General features: G+C 46.6%; 1 protein-coding gene across 4 annotated transcripts in view; it reads left to right on the top strand.

Annotated features, from left to right (window-relative positions):
- Nucleotides 1–1,295: 1,295 nt before the first annotated feature.
- Nucleotides 1,296–20,932, top strand: part of ADNP (activity dependent neuroprotector homeobox) — an 84,417-nt gene continuing 64,780 nt past the window's right edge. Inside the window, exons 1-2 of one of the 4 annotated variants that reach the window (XM_063958961.1) lie at nt 1,296–1,470; nt 3,250–3,400. The gene's annotated coding sequence lies outside the window, so the exon portion shown is untranslated. Of the gene's footprint in view, nt 1,471–1,545; nt 1,783–3,042; nt 3,147–3,249; nt 3,401–20,932 lie in introns of those variants that run through there. The other 3 variants (XM_063958963.1, XM_063958960.1, XM_063958962.1) reach the window with 3 other exon arrangements.

Below are 20,932 nucleotides of genomic sequence, written 5' to 3'. Positions count from 1 at the left end.
TTAGTATGAAGGAAAGACGAAATGCAATGCCATCAAATAATGAAGCCTAGGCTTGGCTTACTACTGCCACTACTCATATGCAGAATATTGCATAAGTAACAAAGATCCCGAAGGAGCTCTACTTCTAGGCCCATGTCACAGAATAGGCCCTCAAAACCCAAAGAAGATTGCATTCTTATATTTGGAAGGAACGCAGTAAAATAGAAGGTTCAGCCTTATTACGAGAGAATGGAATTAATCTATTATTATTTTTTTTACATATAAGAGATTATATAAACCACTTCAATTGTCACAGTCAGCCGATTATAATTTTTTGCTACAGATCCATACTTACTTCTAGCAGTTTCAGAATGGTTTTCATTTTTAATTCATATTATATTTATAGAAATATATTGTAAATATTCTCGTAGGTTGCCCAACCAAAACTTTTTTTTTTTTTTTTTAGAAATTGGGATCACACCATACATACAAGTAAACTAGTGTGAGTGGACTACTACTAATTTGCAGCAGTTCATAACAGAAAGGAATAGGTCTTGGTTTGAAAAATGCAAATGAAAGAAGTAATCCAGTTTTCTTTTGTAAAGAACACTAAAATCACTTGCGCTTTTATACTTCTCAATGATATTTGGTTTTCCAGTTAGCCGAAGTGCTTTGTGGTCTAATCATTTAAATATACCTGCAGACCGAAAAATAATGGGCAAATGAGGAAACATTAACCTCTGAAATTCTTTAAGTGATTTGATGGGCAAGCTTGCTCTGTAACAGATGGGTGGATGGTGGGTAACCGGCAATTGCTAAGAGGGCTACAGCACGGTATCCGGATGATCCTAGAGGCAAAATATTGATTTCGTGACTGAAGATCTCAAAAAGTGCTGCAGCAGCTGCAGAAGCAGCCAAGACTAACACGCTTCATAGGCCAGCCAATTCACACCATATTGCCAATGGGGTGTAGACCAGTAGCCATAGATTTTCCACTTGACCAATGTCTTCCTGCTTAACCCTAAGAAGGATGGGTGAATGCACAGACCAACTGGCCCTATGCTGAATGCATGGGCCCTTGGGGCTGCTTGGTGGAGGACAGCCATGTCTCAGGCAGAGCCACACACCCTGTCCTGGCCACTGTGTGTTGTGTACATGCAGCAAACAGGAAGAGGTGACTCTGGGCCACCCACCACAACCTGACCACATGGCCGCAGCACTGAGACCCCCTGTACCATGTGACCAGACTCCAGAATGTAGGCCCGGCAGCGCAAGGATATGCTGGTGAGAGGGAAAAAAAACACCACACATCCCACAGTGATTCTATTCCATTACACACAGACAGTGTATCCTTCCGTCAGAGAAAGGCGCCCCCTGGCGGTGACAGTCTGCTGCTGCCGGTAAGAGCCGCTCTTCCACCGCCGGGCCTGGGACAAAGAGACCCACTGAGTGTCGCTTACCGAGTCCTCGCCGGACCCCCGCTCCTGCCAGGTTTGTGTTTTCCCGGGTTCTCACCGCCCCCCGCCCGGACAATGAGTCCCCCCCACATGCTAATGAGCCGCTGACGCCACATCCGATCTTTCTCGGACGCCATTTTGGCCAGGGCAGGATCGGAGCCGCTGTGTATTGTCTGGAGGAGGAACTCAGTCGCCGGCTCCTTCCCCATCATCACCATCATCCTCAGCCGGCCCGGGGTCCCCGCGCCCCTCCGTCCCCCATCCGCCTGTCCTCCCTGCCGGCCGGTGAGGGGAATCCCGGCCTCTGTCACCCCCATCTCTGGGGCCCCCGAGTGGAGCGCTGCAGGTACGTCCGGGCTCCCGCCAGCATTGTCCCTGCGCCGCGCATACAGGGGGGGGCACAGGCAGCGGCATGTTACAGGGCATAGGGAGCCTGTCTGGGGGCAGCACACGGGCGCTGCGCTGTGCAGGGGTACATATAGATGTGTATAGGGAGAGTGTTACATATAGATGATGCGGGTGCAGTGTATGGGCACGGAGCAGGAGCATACAGCTATGGGAGTCTCCAGGGGACAGGGCACGGGTGCAGTGATATTCTATTCAGGCTCCCGGGCACTCAGCACCCGGATACAGGCTCCCATGTACCTGCATAGGTCTCACCGGGGTGCAGTATACGGCCATTCATATATGGGTCACCTAAGTGACTGAATAGGGATGCAGGCTCGGGGCACAGTGATGCTGCTGCAGGGCAGATGGGCATAGTACAGGACACCCAGTGTTAGTAAATACATGATGCACTGGGGGGAGGGGGGCTCATGTTATAGGGTATGGGCAGTTTATGGCAGAGGCCCTCCTCAGCAGCCTTTGCTATAAGCTGTCATGTCAGATACATGGCTGATGCCTGTCATGCGTATGGGGGCACGCATCTGGGTGTCATTCAGCCCTGGCACAGATCGGGTTAGCACATCTGGGGGGGGGGGGGGGGGGATGTGTGCGGCTGCGGGTAGGGAAAGGGTTAATGATTGGGGATGGGTATAGGGCTGCTGCTGCCGCCCCCTCCCCTCCACTCCAGCCTGTCTGCTGAAAAAGGCGCGACTTGTAGCATGCTGCCTCCAGCTTGCTGCACAGCACACACGGGGGATCTATACATCTGTGTGTGTATATATATATATATATGATGTGCATGCCGGACCGAGTGCTGCAGAACAAAGGCTGCTCTGATCACTTGTGCACATGGCTTCTACTGTACTGTCACAGCTCCTGCTGCTTCTGACTGTAATGGTCTTTACTGATTACCGTATATTATTGTCTCCTGTTTAGATAGTCATGGTCTGCGTTAAAGGAAGAATGGGGGCTAAAAAATAAAGCCTGCCTACACCCAAAATGCACCGCAGCCGTGTCACCGAGAGAGATCACTATTCACTCCTACATTCCTGTAGGGGGCGCATTCTGTGCGCTGGGTAAGGCTCTGGAGTGGGGGATGGGGAGCAGGAACTGCAGCACAGCGCCCCCTATAGGCCTGTGATATAAATGGCCTGAGCTGCAGCATCTCACTGCATACCCATAGTGCAGAGCGGTGAGTCACAGCTCTGCTTCCCCTGGTCCTGTATTGTGTCTTCCCACACTGCTCATGACTTGTAGCAGGCTGTACCATTAGTAACAAAGTGCACCATTGTTTACACATTAGCAAGCATTAATTATAGCCCTCAGGTAAATATATACCGTATTGCTCGTTTTTGTGAAAATGAACTACATACCAAATTAGCATGTGTGGTAGGCAGAACTTGAAACACATTTTATTTTGCAATTCCAGCTGGACTCCTTTCGTCAGAGACTGCAACTTGGATGTATGGACACCAGTTCCAGCCGCGATCACCTTGCTTTGTGTGAGGTTTACCATCATCATTTGTGGCACTGGCATTCTTGCCCCATCTTCTTGATCTTCACATTTTATTGACAATAAGGTTTGTCACAAAATAGCATTTTTTTCTGTATGCTGCCAACCTTAACCTAATATATAACTTGTATGCAGGATCTCTGGTACTTTAGGGTTCTAGAATGTATGACATCTGATGGAATAAATTTCACAATTCTGTCCGTAGTAACTTAGAGACAGTTACTATAGCTCCATGAAGTTATCCAAGATTTGGCTAGTTGTCCTGAGCTTGGGAATATGTTATGACTGATTTTAGGAGTACCTGACCTTCCTTACACGAAGAGAACACTTTAGAAGTTATTTACAGTAACCATTTATCCAGGGGCTAGAACTTATGGTTTCTGGCCATGAGTTTGAGACTCCAGTTAGATTTGGTAGTATATTTACCTGCACCCCAATGTAAGTGTGTGGACACCAGTTGAAAAAGGATAAAAGAAAAAGCATGTAGAGAGAAGTCTTATTTAGGCAATATTGATACATTAGTCTAGGTAAAGGGGCATATTCAATTAGTAACCAGGTTTACCCCGTAGCTCATAACAGTGCTGCACCTGGAAAGGCTGTTCAATTAAATAGCTTTTTCCCCTACACCAGAAATGAGGGGTTAACTCGCGTAAATTCTCTGCTAAACTGCATAATCAATGGGTTTTCTCCACTATGACATCTGAAGCTGTGAGGAAAAGTACACAGTCAGAGATTAATATGCAGGTTGATCCCTACTAATTGAATCAGCCCAGCGAGGTTACTCCATGGCTATTTTAATATGCACCTAAGAATAAACTGTATGTATTCAGCATAGAAACTGGACAGTGTCCCTTTTTTTACATTTTGTAAACTTCCAAATGTCATTGATGAACGCTCAGGACGATGGTCCAGATATTGCAGTGTACTGACGTCTAGGCTGGTAGTAATCGGTCCTGTTTGTGTGACCAAGGGAAAGGCTTTTCTTTGATGACATCTGACAATATATTCAGGAATCAAATGTAGTTCCTCATTGGGCATTGCAGTAGCATGATATTTTTGAGGGATTATAACATTTATATTTAGATATTCACAGAGATTTTGGAGTATGGTAAACAACTCAACAGTTACTCACCATATCTGTTAATATGTAATAGTCACTAACTATTGGTTCAAGAGCCTTTGTTTAGACCCTTAGGGGTATATTTATTAAAAGGGCGAGTAGCCCCATAGTTCTCCAAAACGTGACTAGGTCACTGCCCCTGGTAGCAATGTAAGAATCACAGGTCACCACAACAGCTTCCATATGAAAACACTGAGGATGCTTATTTATAAGGTTCCCAGTGATTCAGGTACTTTACTGCTGCAATCCCTCTGTAATTACCATCAAAAATGCTTTGATTTGATATTTTTTTATCTTTTATTTAGCTATAGGTTTTTTTTTCTCAACACTTTAACTATTTTTGTGTTTTCTTTATAACTAATTGGCACTGAAAGGAAAGTTAAGGCATATTCCCCCAGCCTGGCCGATAGAGGGGTATGTTAATTCTTACTGCTTCTGGTTAGTATTGTTGAAGCACTTGGCAGATTTTAATGACCGTTTACAGCAATAGGTGATTTCTTTGTGATATCGCCAGATGTGAAGTAGCTTTTATGGCTGTAGAATTACCTCTGATACTATGCAGCCTTTAAAACTTTTATTATGAGTTTCAACTGGTGTCCGGCAAATTATTGTATTACTTTATTGACTTGTTATATGTGAGATGCACATCACACTTCAGAAATGGTACCCCACCCCCGGAATCTTATAATAGACTATCTTCACTGCTGAGTAATTGAATAATTAATGTAGAACTGTAATTTTTTTGTGAGGAAACACATCCTCCATTGTAAAATACGATGTATTGTTTGTGGACTGTTTACTTCAAATAACTTTGCATTTTTTCTTCTTTATTGCAAATTTCCATATGCAACTTTGTATGTTTTTAGCTTATTTTTAAATACTTGTTGCTGCATCTTGCTTTATAAGACTTATTACACTAGTAATCATGATCTCGTGTAAATCAGTATCGCCATATTGCTTTTTTCTTTTTCTTTTTTTTTTTTCCGTTCCACATCTGCCTGGATAAATGGCATGATGTTTTCACATGGGGATTGGGGAGTCCTGCATTGTCTTGTTCATGTTCGCGTGCCAAAACTGGCTTTTGGGTATTACACCCATGTAAATGGGTCCAGAACGTACTTGGCACATTTATTAATAAAAATCTTCTTGTAGTAGCTATTGGATCAGTGCTGTATAAAGTGTTAATTTAAATTATGCTGTCGCTGGAAAGTACATGTTGGAATGAAACATTATTTTTTATTACTCCTGCATATTGCTTTGTGAATCTCTGAACGACATTGATGTAGACCAGTACTCTGGGACGTAAAAACAAGGCTACACTTGGAATAATTTCTATAAAGTGTGCAGTTCCTTGGGAACATGAGACATCCATGTATGCTTGTGTATGCAATAGGTAGACACTTTACGCGATAACTTTCTAGTGCTGGGTAGGACCCATATTTGCTACCAGAAGAGCCTGCATTGTTTGGCATGGCTTCAACAAGATGCTGGAAACATTCCTTAGAGAAGTGTTTCTCAGATTAGGTCCTCATGGAACCCTAACATGTTTTCCAGATCATCTACCAGGAACACAAGGCTGTTCATTGACTAATGTGGAGTTTACACTTGATCAATGTAGCTAACAGTTGTGAGCACATGATATTGTACATACACACTCTGAACAATCTCCATTCGTATCTGAACAATATGTGTATTCATAGGACCATGAGCTACCTATCGCCTCTGTGTACACTTGTGAGATCGTTCGTTCACATTATTAACAACATATGTTTCAGATATATTGCATCTCGGGTGCATATTGGTCGATGTAGTAGATTTCTTTGAATGATGAATTGGGTGGTCATGACAACATGTCGTTGATCAGCTCTACACTATATAGTCTTTTATGTACTCATCATAACAGAATAAATTTACAGGTTTAATTATTCCTAAAGATACATTGAAAATACTGTTAAGGTGCATACACACTGAGCGCTTTTGCCCCCTTCCCAGTGATGTCAGCGGGGGTGAGCGGCTTTCCACAGCAGGACGCTGTGGAAAGCTGCTCACCCCGCCGTTCATCTACCGGTAATACCAGTAGATGAACGGCGGCCGCCAGCGATGAAGCGGGAGCGCACATCAGCGCTCACCGCTCATGCATACACACTGGGTGGCTTTGAGCTGAAAGCAGCTCAGCACACCAAAAGTGACCTGCTTTCAGCTCAAAATCGCCCAGTTGTGTATGGGCCTTTACAGTTCCATGAAGACAGAGCGCACACACTATGATACATTATGCAATCTTTGTACTTTAAACCATTCTACACAACCATCATATGGTGTGTACACACAATTGTTATACACGTGGTTCATTACTGCATCCCATCTGATGTGCTTTATGTCAAATGAGAAAAGTCCGCAAATGATGCAGTGCTGTATTAAGCACGTAACAATATGTTGTATCATTATACAACGAATTGTGTAGTGTGAATGGCAATACAATATTGTTTAAATTGTATTGCACCATCGCTCCGGTGTGTGTGCTTGGCTTTAAAGCTTATGGTCTGTGATGTTAGGGTTATGCAGTTGTTGTAGATATGTTGGCTGCACAATCATGTTGCAATTCTCCCCTTCTACAACACTATAAACGTAGTCTATTGGCATAAGGTTGCTGTGACTGTGGCAGCCTTTGGAGTACCCTGAACTCGTTGTCTTCTTCATGGAACCAGTTGAGATGTGTGTTGACACCCTGCTTCTACCATGATGTTAGTAGCCATGAGGAGATAGGTAGAATGTGGCTGTAAAATGATAGATCTGGCCAGCAAAGATTCTCATGGAATTTTTTTTTTCCTCTAACGTCCTAGAGGATGCTGGGGACTCCGTAAGGACCATGGGAATAGACGGGCTCCGCAGGAGATCGGGCACTTTAAGAAAGCTTTGGATTCTGGGTATGCACTGGCTCCTCCGTCTATGTCCCTCCTCCAGACCTCAGTTTTACACTGTGCCCAGAGGATGAAGGGCGCACTGCAGGGAGTTCTTTGCTACAGAAAGCATTTTTGTTTGGATTTTTACTTTTTCACAGGGAGCACTGCTGGCAACAGGCTCCCTGCATCGAGAGACTGAGGAGAGAGGGGCAGACCTACTTAACTGATGGTGTCCAGTAGCCGAGGAGGCAGATCCTATTAGCTTCAGAGGGGGTGAACACAGGTTCGTCCTGGGCGTCCACCCCCGGAGCCATGCCGCCGTTCTCCTCACAGAGCCAGAAGAACAGAAGCAAGAAGACGTCTCAGGCGGCAAAAGCCTTCAGATTCACAGAGGTAACGCACACAGCACTGCAGCTGTGCGTCATTGCTCCACATCACCTCACACACTCCGGTCACTGTATGGGTGCAGGGCGCAGGGGGGGGGGGGGGGGCTGTGTTGGTCTCCAGGTTGTTGCGCTGGGGTGTGTGCTGGCATACTCTCTCTCTGTCTCTCCAAAGGGCCTTTCAGGGGATACTGTCTTCAGAAAAAGTTTCCCTGGGTGTGTGCAGTGTGTCGGTACGTGTGTGTCGACATGTTTGATGAGGAAGGCTCGCTTAATGTGGAGGGGGAGTGCTTGAATGTCAGGTCTGCAACGCCGACACCGGACTGGGTAGATATGCTGAATGTCTTGAATGCAAATGTAAATCTCCTGCATAAAAGATTAGGCAAGGCTGAAGCTAGGGATCAGTCAGGTAGCCAGTCCGTGCCTGTCCCTGTGGTGCCAGGACCTTCAGGGTCTCAAAAGCGCCCCATATCCCAGGTCGCTGACACAGATACTGACTCTAGTGTCGACTATGAGGATGCAAAATTACAGCCAAAGGGGGCAAAAGGTATTGGGTACATGATTATTGCCATAAAAGAGGTTTTGCATATCACGGAGGAACCCCCTGTCCCTGACACGAGGGTTCACATGTATAAAGGGAAAAAGCCTGAGGTCACGTTTCCGTCCTCATTTGAGCTAAGCGATTTATGCGAAAAGGCGCTTGGGACTCTCTGGATAGGAGACTCCATGTTCCCAAAAGGATTCTCATGGCGTATCCTTTTCCACAGAAGAATCTGATACGATGGGAATCTGCGCCTAAAGTAGACAAGGCGCTGACACGCTTATCCAAGAAGGTGGCACTGCCTTCTCCGGATACTGCTACCCTCAAGGATCCTGCTGATCGCAAGCAGGAAATTACCATGAAGCACATTAACACACATTCAGGAACTATAGTTAGGCCGGCCATGGCGTCGGCCTGGGTTTGTAGTGCTGTCGTGGCATGGGCAGACTCCTTATCTACGGAGATGGACACCTTAGATAGGGATGCCATTCAAATGACCATGGAGCATATCAGAGATGCTGCCTTGTATATGAGGTATGCTCAGAGAGACATTTGTTTACTAAGCTCTAGAATAAACGCTATGTCTATTTCTGCTAGGCGGCTCTTGTGGACCCGACAGTGGACGGGAGACGCCGACTCAAAGCGGCATATGGAGTCATTGCCTTACAAGGGGGAGGAGTTGTTTGGAGAAGGCCTCTCGGACCTAGTCTCTACTGCTACGGCCGGTAAATCGAATTTTTTACCTTATGTTCCCCCGCAGCATGCTAAGAAGCTACCACATTATCAAATGCAGTCCTTTCGTTCCAATAAAAACAAGAAGGTACGAGGATCGTCCTTCGTTGCCAGAGGTAAAGGCAAGGGAAAAAAGCTGCACTCAGCTAGTTCCCAGGAGCAGAAGTCCTCCCCTACTTCCGCAAAGTCCACAGCATGACGCTGGGGCTTTCCGGGGGGGGGGTCAGATCAAGTGGGGGCACGTCTTCGTCTTTTCAGCCACGTCTGGGTTCTATCACAGGTGGATCCCTGGGCAATAGAGATTGTTTCCCAGGGATACAGACTGGAATTCGAAGACATGCTTCCTCGCCGGTTTTTCAAATCGGCTCTGCCGGCTTCCCCGTCGGAGAGGGAGCTGGTGTTAGCTGCAATTCACAAATTGTACATTCAACAGGTGATAATCAAGGTTCCTCATCTCCAGCAAGGAGAGGGTTATTATTCATCCCTGTTTGTGGTACCGAAACCGGACGGTTCGGTCAGACCCATTCTAAATCTAAAATCCCTGAACCTGTACTTGAAGAGGTTCAAGTTCAGAATGGTCATCGCCAGCCTGGAGGGAGGGGATTGGATGGTGTCCCTGGACATAAAGGATGCGTACCTTCATGTTCCGATTTTCCCCCCTCACCAGGCGTTTCTGAGATTTGCAGTACAGGATTGTCACTACCAATTTCAGACGTTGCCGTTTGGTCTTTCCACGGCCCCGAGAATTTTCACTAAGGTAATGACGGAAATGATGGTGCTCCTGCGCAAGCAGGGAGTCACAATTATCCTGTACTTGGACGATCTCCTTATAAAGGCGAGATCTCGGGAGAAGTTGCTGGACAGCGTGTCTGTCCGTGAAGATGTTGCAGAGGCACAGCTGGATTCTCAATTTACCGAAATCCCAGCTAGTACCTGCAACGCGTCAGACCTTTTTGGGCCTGATTCTAGACACAGACCAAAAAACAGTTTTTCTTCCGGTGGAGAAGGCTCAGGAGCTCATAGCCCTGGTCAGGAACCTTTTAAAGCCAAAAAAGGTTTCGGTGCATCATTGCACAAAGGTTCTGGGGAAGATGGTGGCTTCATACGAGGCCATCCCCTTCGGCAGGTTCCATGCGAGGACTTTCCAATGGGACCTATTGGACAAATGGTACGGGTCCCATCTACATATGCAGAAACGGATCACCCTGTCTCCCAGGGCCAGGGTATCTCTCCTGTGGTGGCTGCACAGTGCTCACCTCCTAGAGGGTCGCAGGTTCGGCATTCTGGACTGGATCCTGGTGACCACGGACGCGAGCCTCCGAGGTTGGGGGGCTGTCGCACTGTGAAGAAATTTCCAAGGTCTCTGGTCAAGCCTGGAGACTTGTCTCCACATCAATGTCCTGGAGTTAAGGGCCATTTACAACGCCCTACGCCAGGCGGAGGAGTGGCTTCAGAACAAACCGGTTCTGATTCAGTCGAACAATATCACGGCAGTGGCTCATGTAAACCGCCAAGGCGGCACAAGGAGCAGAGTGGCCATGGCAGAGGCGACCAGGATTCTGCGCTGGGCGGAAGGCCATGTAAGCGCACTATCAGCAGTGTTCATCCCGGGGGTGGACAACTGGGAGGCGGACTTCCTCAGCTGGCACGACCTGCATCCGGGAGAGTGGGGACTTCATCAAGAAGTCTTCACACAGATCGTGGATCGGTGGGGACTGCCTCAAATAGACATGATGGCGTCCCGTCTCAACAAAAAGCTAAAGAGGTATTGCGCCAGGTCAAGAGACCCTCAGGCGGTAGCGGTAGACGCTCTGGTGACACCATGGGTGTTCAGATCGGTCTATGTACTTCCTCCTCTGCCTCTCATACCCAAGGTGTTGAGATTAATAAGACTAAGAAGGGTCAGAACAATTCTCATTGTTCCAGATTGGCCAAGGAGGACTTGGTATCCGGATCTGCAAGAGTTGCTCACAGAACATCTGTGGCCTCTTCCTCTAAGGCAAGACCTGCTGCAGCAGGGGCCCTGTCTGTTCCAAGACTTACCGCGGCTGCGTTTGACGGCATGGCGGTTGAACGCCGGATCCTAGCTGAAAAAGGGATTCCGGAGGAGGTCATTCCTACCCTGATCAAGGCTAGGAAGGATGTGACATCGAAACATTATCACCGTATATGGCGGAAATATGTTTCTTGGTGTGAGGCCAGAGCTGCTCCTACGGAGGAGTTCCATTTGGGCCGTCTGCTTCACTTCCTTCAAACGGGAGTGAATTTGGGCCTAAAATTAGGGTCAATAAAGGTCCAAATTTCAGCCTTATCCATTTTCATTCAAAGAGAATTGGCTTCTCTTCCTGAAGTACAGACTTTTGTGAAGGGAGTGCTGCATATTCAGCCTCCCTTTGTGCCTCCGGTGGTGCCTTGGGATCTTAACGTGGTATTAAGTTTCCTCAAGTCACCTTGGTTTGAACCACTCAAAACAGTGGAGTTGAAATACCTCACTTGGAAAGTGGTCATGTTGTTGGCCTTGGCTTCTGCAAGGCGTGTTTCGGAATTAGCGGCTTTATCATATAAAAGCCCATACCTGATTTTTCACGTGGATAGGGCAGAGTTGAGGACTCGTCCTCAATTTCTGCCCAAGGTGGTCTCATCTTTTCATATGAACCAACCTATTGTCGTGCCTGTGGCTACACGGGACTTGGAGGACTCCGAGTCCCTGGATGTGGTCAGGGCTTTGAAGATTTACGTGACCAGAACAGCTAGGATCAGGAAGACTGAAGCTCTCTTTGTTCTGTATGCGGTCAACAAGGTTGGCGCTCCTGCTTCAAAGCAGACAATTGCTCGCTGGATCTGTTAACACGATTCAGCAGGCGCATTCTACGGCAGGATTGCCATTGCCTAAATCGGTTAAGGCCCATTCCACTAGGAAGGTGGGCTCTTCTTGGGCGGCTGCCCGAGGGGTCTCGGCACTACAACTGTGCCGAGCTGCTACTTGGTCGGGGTCAAACACGTTTGCAAAGTTCTATAAGTTTGATACCCTGGCTGAGGAGGACCTCCTGTTTGCTCAATGGGTGCTGCAGAGTCATCCGCACTCTCCCGCCCGTTTGGGAGCTTTGGTATAATCCCCATGGTCCTTACGGAGTCCCCAGCATCCTCTAGGACGTTAGATTTACCGGTAAGTAAAATCCTATTTTCTCTATTTCTCGTAGTCCGTAGAGGATGCTGGGCGCTTGTCCCAAGTGCGGACTTCTTCTGCAAGACTTGTATATAGTTATTGCTTACATAAGGGTTATGTTATAGTTGGTCGGTCTTGAACCGAGGCTATGTTATTGTTTATACTGTTAACTGGGTAGTTTTTCACAAGTTATACGGTGTGATTGGTGTGGCTGGTATGAATCTTGCCCTTAGATTTACAAAAATCCTTTCCTCGTACTGTTCATCTCCTCTGGCACAGTTTCTCTAACTGAGGTCTGGAGGAGGGACATAGAGGGAGGAGCCAGTGCACACCCAGAATCCAAAGCTTTCTTAAAGTGCCCTATCTCCTGCGGAGCTCGTCTATTCCCATGGTCCTTATGGAGTCCCCAGAATCCTCTACGGACTACGAGAAATAGATTTACCGGTAAGTAAAATCCTATTTTTTTAATTTTATTTTTTAAATGGTGTTCATTTGGTCTTGAGCCTAATGTGTTTCAAGAAAGATATTCCCACACCACCAGTCTGAACCATTGACGCAAGGTAGGATGGATTCAGGGATTCGTATTGTGTCTGCCTAACACATTTTGCAGCAGAAATTGAGGCTTGTCAGACCAGGCCAAGTTATCCAGTTTTTGTGAGTGTATGCCTACTGCCGTTTCTTGTCCTAAAGTCTCGTACACACAGGGAGAGAAGTGTGCTGAGCGATCTATCAGTGACTGCTCAGCACACATTTCTCCCCTGCTCAGCACACAGTGCGATGTGTGCTGAGGGGGAGGGGGGGTTGCGCATTTCACCCAGCGGTGAAGTGAGTGACCTGCTAGATTGTGCCTGCATGCAGGCCAATCTAGCATCGTCGACAGCGGCGCAAGGGGCCGCGCATCGCTATCGCTGTGGGGCATACACATGGAGAGATCCGCGCTTAAGTTCTAAGCAATGTAGTCAGATTGCTTAGAATTTAAGCCCGGAGATCTCCATGTGCACCCCCCTTAAGTTGACAAGAGTAGAACCTAGGTTTGACTTGCTCTTCATTCAGAGATTCTCTTCTACATATCACTGTTGTAAAGCATGTTTTTTTTTTTTTTTGGTACTTTTATCTTCCTGTGAACTTGAAACATTCTGGCTATTCTACTCTGACATCTCTCATGCTGCACACTTTTTTTTGTTTTGTTTCTGTTTTGGGCACTATTTTCTGAAAATCAGTAGACTGTTCTGCATGAAAATCCCAGAAGGTAAGCAGTTTCTGAGACACTCAAACCTCTTCCCATCTGGCACCACACCAGCGATTATACCATGGTCAGTCACTTTCCCTATTCCGATCTTTGATCAGGACAACAACTGAACCTCTTGACCAGGTCTGCATGCTAAATATTGAGTTTGACACAGTAGTGCTGGGCATACACTATACAATTATGTGGCAGATAATCTGCCAGATTTGGCCGGTTGGAATTAAAATCTGGTAATAGATGAAAGCGGATGACAATAGACCATTTGTTCCCAAACACTGGAAACTGACAAAAACTGTAATTCAGACAAACTGGTTAAATCATGGATTTAATCAGTTTGTCTGTCTGACCGGTTTTGTCCATTTTCCAGTGTTTGGGAGCAAATTGTCTATTGTCATTCGCTTTCATCCATTACCTGATTTTCATTTCAACCAGGCAGATATAATGCAGTGGTTCCCAAACGTTCTTGACTTACGGCGCTCTAGAGTATCAGCATTTTTTTTCAAGGTATCCCTAGAATAAGTGTTGTTTTTTTAAAAATTGATAAATTTGGAAATAAATATTACATTAAGTAAAATGTGCCTGTCTGTGATCCTTGGGTTCAGTTATGTGGTAGTGTATGGGTGTGCTTCTGGTTGTCGCATGTTTTATAATTGCCAACTACTAGTACTAGTTTTGCCTGTCACTTTGGCCATAAATTTGATTTGATCTTGGACCACCAACCCGAGGCACCCCTGCATGAGCCTCACAGCACCCCATGGTGCCAAGGCACACAGTTGAGAACAACTGGTATAGTGTATGCCCTGCTTTATTGGCTGATTGGTTTATTGCAACATTAACACAACTATCTAAAGTGTGTATTTGTGCAAGGGCAATGTTTTGCATCAAATGGGATCCTTTTCTAGCTAAACAAGTTTATTTCGCTTGATTTAAAAGACCCTATTCTACCTGAAATGTTGCTGTTGCACAAATAAACATCTTGGTTTATTGCGTACTACTAGAGTGCCATCTCTCCCTTTTCCTTGGACTGTATGTTTACAATATTTCTGGCATCTTGGTTTCTTCCAAGTTTTTGGGGAGTGCCCTTTTTAATTTTATATCCATGCACACAACAGTCACATATATTTAAAATAACATTATCGGTATTGGGATGAGTGTCCTGGGGACAACTGGATAGAAGCTCATTATTACCATCAAGTGTACTATCCTTTTTACAGGCCTTTGTATAGCGATGAGTAAGATACCATGGAACTTGGTCATAGTGATCTGTGTTTGATTTGTGAGACTTTAGTGTTTACTGGGAGCGATTGTTGGGGGTGGGGGATAAATTTCCTAACATCATTGTAATGGGCTTTTCCAGAATGGCATGTTGTATCAGCAGGCATCGCAAGTTTGTACAAAGTAATGTCAGCACTACAGTAAGTGCACAGCTGGGCATCACAACAAATTGAATTCCACCCTTAATGGGGCCCATTCAACAGCATTCGGATCGTTTTTTCCCTGATTTAACGATTCTCCAATCCATTGCTGATATTTTTCTGTGTTTTGTAGATAATTTTTCAGCAATCTGCCAATCCTGAAAGGCTCATCATTTTACAAGCAGTGGTCGGCAAACCTGATTTACAGATTCTGATCACTTTTTGGTCTGAATCGGTGATTGGAGTAAAAGATCAGCAATATATGGGGGTACGCCAATCATCTGCAACACGTGGTATTGCTCCAATCCATCGCAGAGGTGTGGTCCCCTATAGTCCTTGAAATTCCTCTCCATTACCATAAGGCTTCTACTGCAGTACGTCACAGTGGAGATGTTACCAGGCTGCTATGCTGCTCTTAATTTGTACGTAACCAAGTAGAGAAAATACTTGAGCCTGAATATTAAGCAGTAGGTAGTTTACTATATCTTTTGCAGCCACACTGCTCCCTTATGACCTTATCGTAAAGGCACTTTTTAGGGTCAATCTGGTCTGGTCTCGCAACGTACTCGTGGATTTTTGTATGTGGCTGCAAACAAAAATCTGTGATTCCAGAGGTACTGTAAGTGCGACTTAGGGATTTTCAGGACTGTATTTACGCATCCAAGTGAGTTGGAGCTGAAAATTTAAAGAGGCACTCACATTCTGTGTAAAGCCTGGCATGCTTACACTGAATGTGAGTGGCGCTTTTATATTTTCACCCTCAACTAGCCAGGAAGTAAGCCTCTGCTTCGTAAATATAACCCTCACATACTTTGTACTGATCTTTTACCTATTCCCGAGTTGTCTCTCTATAACCATATCTGACTGTAGTAGCTCCCATTCGGTGGGATATTCCTATTTATAGTAAAACTGACACCAGCATGGTGCCCGTAATGCAATTCAGTTGTTGCTCTGGGTGCACGCGCGTGATTAGCCACGGGAAGAACATTTCTTGCAGCCCATAGGGGTGGCGAGCTGCAGCGTGTGAAGTCACCTGTTTTGGGCACCCAAACAGCACTTTTATTTTTTTGTGCCGCGCTCATTAGTTTAGTCAGGTGTAGCCGCATTACAGGGCTAAACATAGAATTTGATGGCAGATAAGAACCATTTGGCCCAACTAGTCTGCCCTTAACACATTTACATAAGTTTTTTGTGTGGGTCCGCACCAGGCAGAAGAAAATACAATACGAACATAAATATAAAGTAACCAATATATAGACTGTTATCGGATTACTTCTGAACGGTATTTAATTGGCGGTACTCCCTGGAATTTTGCAGATTAGACTACAATTGAAGAAGAGAAAGAAAAAGCCGAAAAACATTTTTTGGGAGCACTCGTTTAGGTTATGAATGGTATAAGTATAAGGAAAATATATAGATAAAACGTAACCTTTATTTAGTTCCTGAGTAAGATACTGATCATAGTGGTCAGTAGAAACAATTTAATTTTTGTATTTAAAAACTTGATTGCTTTTTTTAACAAATAAGGTTCAAGGTAGAATGAAAGGTGAAAATATCAAAGAAAGAGGTGTTCAGGATTCCTATATGTCAAAATTTAAAGGTATCCAAGGTGTCACTGAGTGCATTGGGCTATAACTTTCATAACTTTCTTTTTCATCCACTAGGGGTCACTGGAGTACTCTTGGGATATGGACGGCGTAGCAGAACAAAGGCACTGAATATTTAAATTTAGAACTCTCCACCCCTCCATATCCCAGAGTACCTCAGTGTACGAACCCAGTGTTTTTTCTGTGCTCAAAGCACTAACATCGGCTTGTGGGATTCCCACACTTGTTGGAAGATTTTATTAATTTTTCATTTTTATTTGTAATTTTTTTTTAATAGCACATCCCTTCCCAGTTTCAAGAAAGACATGGGTCCGGGATAGTGCCGCTGCACGGGCAGCGCATGGCGTGTCGGTCCTCACAAAGAGCACCCTCACAGCCACAGACAGCCCACTGCTCCTGCAAAGAGCAGCCAGGACTAGAGAGCTGGACGGAGCTTACACAGAAGAAGCCCCGTCGCAGCCATAGATCACTGGAAAGCTGACTGAAAGCTGGACGGAGCTTACACATAGAAGCCCCGTCGCAGCCAGGACTACAGAGCTGGACGGAGCTTACACATAGAAGCCCCGTCGCAGCCAGGACTACAGAGCTGGACGGAGCTTACACAGAAGAAGCCCCGTCACAGCCATGAGTTACATCACTGAAGCTGGACGGAGCTTACACATAAGAAGCCCCGTCGCAGCCATGATCAGGAGCAAGCAAGGTAGGCTGGGGAACGGGGCGGTCAGCGCAGGCTGCCGCCCCGCTATGTTGGGGTTAATATGTTGCTTCGCCGCTCATACGCCCGCCAAGCCCCAGCCGCTACGTCTGCAAGCCGCCCGTCCCAGCGCTCCGTCCGGCCGCCCAGCAGGGGGGAAGCCATACTCAGTCTCGGTATGACCGCCGCTCCGTCCGGCCGCCCAGCACCATCCACCCACAAGTGCCAGTGCAGGCTTCCCGCAGAGAGTTCGGCCGCCCAGCGCCATACGGCCGCAGACGCTCCCTCAGTCTCAGTACAGAGACGGTGACATGCCAGTGCAGGCTTCCCGCAGACACACAGCGTTACAGGGGGGAAGAGGCACAGTGGAAGCTGGCGGATCAAATATATGAACAGCAGTGTGTATATATATTTCTCTATCGTCCTAGTGGATGCTGGGGTTCCTGAAAGGACCATGGGGAATAGCGGCTCCGCAGGAGACAGGGCACAAAAGTAAAGCTTTCCGATCAGGTGGTGTGCACTGGCTCCTCCCCCTATGACCCTCCTCCAAGCCAGTTAGATTTTTGTGCCCGGCCGAGAAGGGTGCAATCTAGGTGGCTCTCCTAAAGAGCTGCTTAGAAAAGTTTAGCTTAGGTTTTTTATTTTACAGTGAGTCCTGCTGGCAACAGGATCACTGCAACGAGGGACTTAGGGGAGAAGAAGTGAACTCACCTGCGTGCAGGATGGATTGGCTTCTTGGCTACTGGACATCAGCTCCAGAGGGACGATCACAGGTACAGCCTGGATGGTCACCGGAGCCTTGCCGCCGGCCCCCTTGCAGATGCTGAAGTAAGAAGAGGTCCAGAATCGGCGGCAGAAGACTCCTCAGTCTTCTAAAGGTAGCGCACAGCACTGCAGCTGTGCGCCATTTTCCTCTCAGCACACTTCACACGGCAGTTACTGAGGGTGCAGGGCGCTGGGAGGGGGGCGCCCTGGGAGGCAAATGAATACCTATTTTGGCTAAAAATACCTCACATATAGCCTCCGGAGGCTATATGGAGATATTTAACCCCTGCCAGAATCCGTTAAGAGCGGGAGACGAGGCCGCCGAAAAAGGGGCGGGGCCTATCTCCTCAGCACACAGCGCCATTTTCCCTCACAGAAAGGCTGGAGGGAAGGCTCCCAGGCTCTCCCCTGCACTGCACTACAGAAACAGGGTTAAAACAGAGAGGGGGGGCACTAATTTGGCGTTAGAAATATATAAAAAAGATGCTATAAGGGAAAACACTTATATAAGGTTGTCCCTATATAATTATAGCGTTTTTGCTGTGTGCTGGCAAACTCTCCCTCTGTCTCTCCAAAGGGCTAGTGGGTCCTGTCCTCTATCAGAGCATTCCCTGTGTGTGTGCTGTGTGTCGGTACGTGTGTGTCGACATGTAGGAGGACGATGTTGGTGAGGAGGCGGAGCAATTGCCTGTAATGGTGATGTCACTCTCTAGGGAGTCGACACCGGAATGGATGGCTTATTTAGGGAATTACGTGATAATGTCAACACGCTGCAAGGTCGGTTGACGACATGAGACGGCCGACAAACAATTAGTACCGGTCCAGACGTCTCAAAAACACCGTCAGGGGTTTTAAAACGCCCGTTTACTTTAGTCGGTCGACACAGACACAGACAGGGACACTGAATCCAGTGTCGACGGTGAATAAACAAACGTATTCCTTATTAGGGCCACACGTTAAAGGCAATGAAGGAGGTGTTACATATTTCTGATACTACAAGTACCACAAAAGAGGGTATTATGTGGGATGTGAAAAAACTACCATAGTTTTTCCTGAATCAGATAAATTAAATAAAGTGTGTGATGATGCGTGGGTTCCCCCCGATAGAAAATTATGGGCGGTATACCCTTTCCCGCCAGAAGTTAGGGCGCGTTGGGAAACACCCCTTAGGGTGGATAAGGCGCTCACACGCTTATCAAAACAAGTGACGGTACCGTCTATAGATAGGGCCGTCCTCAAGGACCAGCTGACAGGAGGCTGGAAAATATCATAAAAAGTATATACACACATACTGGTGTTATACTGCGACCAGCGATCGCCTCAGCCTGGATGTGCAGAGCTGGGGTGGCTTGGTCGGATTCCCTGACTAAAAATATTGATACCCTTGACAGGGACAGTATTTTATTGACTATAGAGCATTTAAAGGATGCATTTCTATATATGCGAGATGCACAGAGGGATATTTGCACTCTGGCATCATGAGTAAATGCGATGTCCATAACTGCCAGAAGATGTTATGGACACGACAGTGGTCAGGTGATGCAGATTCCAAACGGCACAAAGGTGTATTGCCGTATAAAGGAAGAGGAGTTATTTGGGGTCGGTCCATCGGACCTGGTGGCCACGGCAACTGCTGGAAAATCCACCGTTTTTTACCCTAAGTCACATCTCTGCAGAAAAAGACACCGTCTTTTCAGCCTCAGTCCTTTCGTCCCTATAAGATCATATCTGCCCAGGGATAGAGGAAAGGGAAGAAGACTGCAGCAGGCAGCCCATTCCCAGGAACAGAAGCGTTCCACCGCTTCTGACAAGTTCTCAGCATGGCGCTGAGACCGTACAGGACCCCTGGATCCTACAAGTAGTATCCCAGGGGTACAGATTGGAATGTCGAGACGTTTCCCCTTCGCAGGCTCCTGAAGTCTGCTTTACCAAGGTCTCCCTCCGACAAGGAGGCAGTATGGGAAAAATTCACAAGCTGTATTCCCAGCAGGTGAAAATTAAATTACCCCTCCTACTACAAGAAAAGGGGTATTATTCCACACTATATTGTGGTACTGAAGCCAGAAGGCTAGGTGAGACTTATTCTAAAAAAAAAAAAAAAAAAATTTTTTTGAACACTTACAAAGGTTCAAATCAAGATGGAGTCACTCAGAGCAGTGATAACGAACCAGGAAGAAGGGGACTATATAGTGTCCGGGGACATCAGGGATGCTTACCTCTATGTCCCAAATTTGCCCTTCTCACTAAGGGTACCTCAGGTTCGTGGTGCAGAACTGTCACTATCAGTTTCAGACGCTGCCGTTTGGATTGTCCACGGCACCCCGGGTCTTTACCAAGGTAATGGCCGAAATGATGATTCTTCTTCGAAGAAAAGGCGTCTTAATTATCCCTTACTTGGACGATCTCCTGATAAGGGCATAGTCCAGGGAACAGTTGGAGGTCGGAGTAGCACTATCTCGGATACTGCTACAACAGCACGGGTGGATTCTAAATATTCCAAAATCGCAGCTGATCCCGACGACACGTCTGCTGTGCCTAGGGATGATTCTGGACACAGTCCAGAAAAAGGTGTTTCTCCCGGAAGAGAAAGCCAGGGAGTTATCCGAGCTAGTCAGGAACCTCCTAAAAACAGTGCATCATTGCACAAGGGTCCTGGTAAAAAATGGTGGCTTCCTACGAAGCAATTCCATTCGGCAGATTTCACGCAAGAACTTTTCAGTGGGATCTGCTGGACAAATGGTCCGGATCGCATCTTCAGATGCATCAGCGGATAACCCTATATCCAAGGACAAGGGTGTCTCTCCTGTGGTGGTTATAGAGTGCTCATCTTCTAGAGGGCCGCAGATTCGGCATTCAGGATTGGATGCTGGTGACCACGGAGCCCAGCCCGAGAGGCTGGGGAGCAGTCACACAAGGAAAAAATTTCCAGGGAGTGTGATCAAGTCTGGAGACTTTTCTCCACATAAATATACTGGAGCTAAGGGTAAATTTATAATGCTCTAAGCTTAGCAAGACCTCTGCTTCAAGGTC

The sequence above is a fragment of the Pseudophryne corroboree genome, chromosome 3 (genome assembly GCF_028390025.1).
Source record: "Pseudophryne corroboree isolate aPseCor3 chromosome 3, aPseCor3.hap2, whole genome shotgun sequence".
Classification (NCBI taxonomy): Eukaryota; Metazoa; Chordata; class Amphibia; order Anura; family Myobatrachidae; genus Pseudophryne; species Pseudophryne corroboree.
The sequence above is the reverse complement of the archived record's forward strand: the minus strand, read 5'-3'. Positions and strand labels throughout refer to the sequence as shown.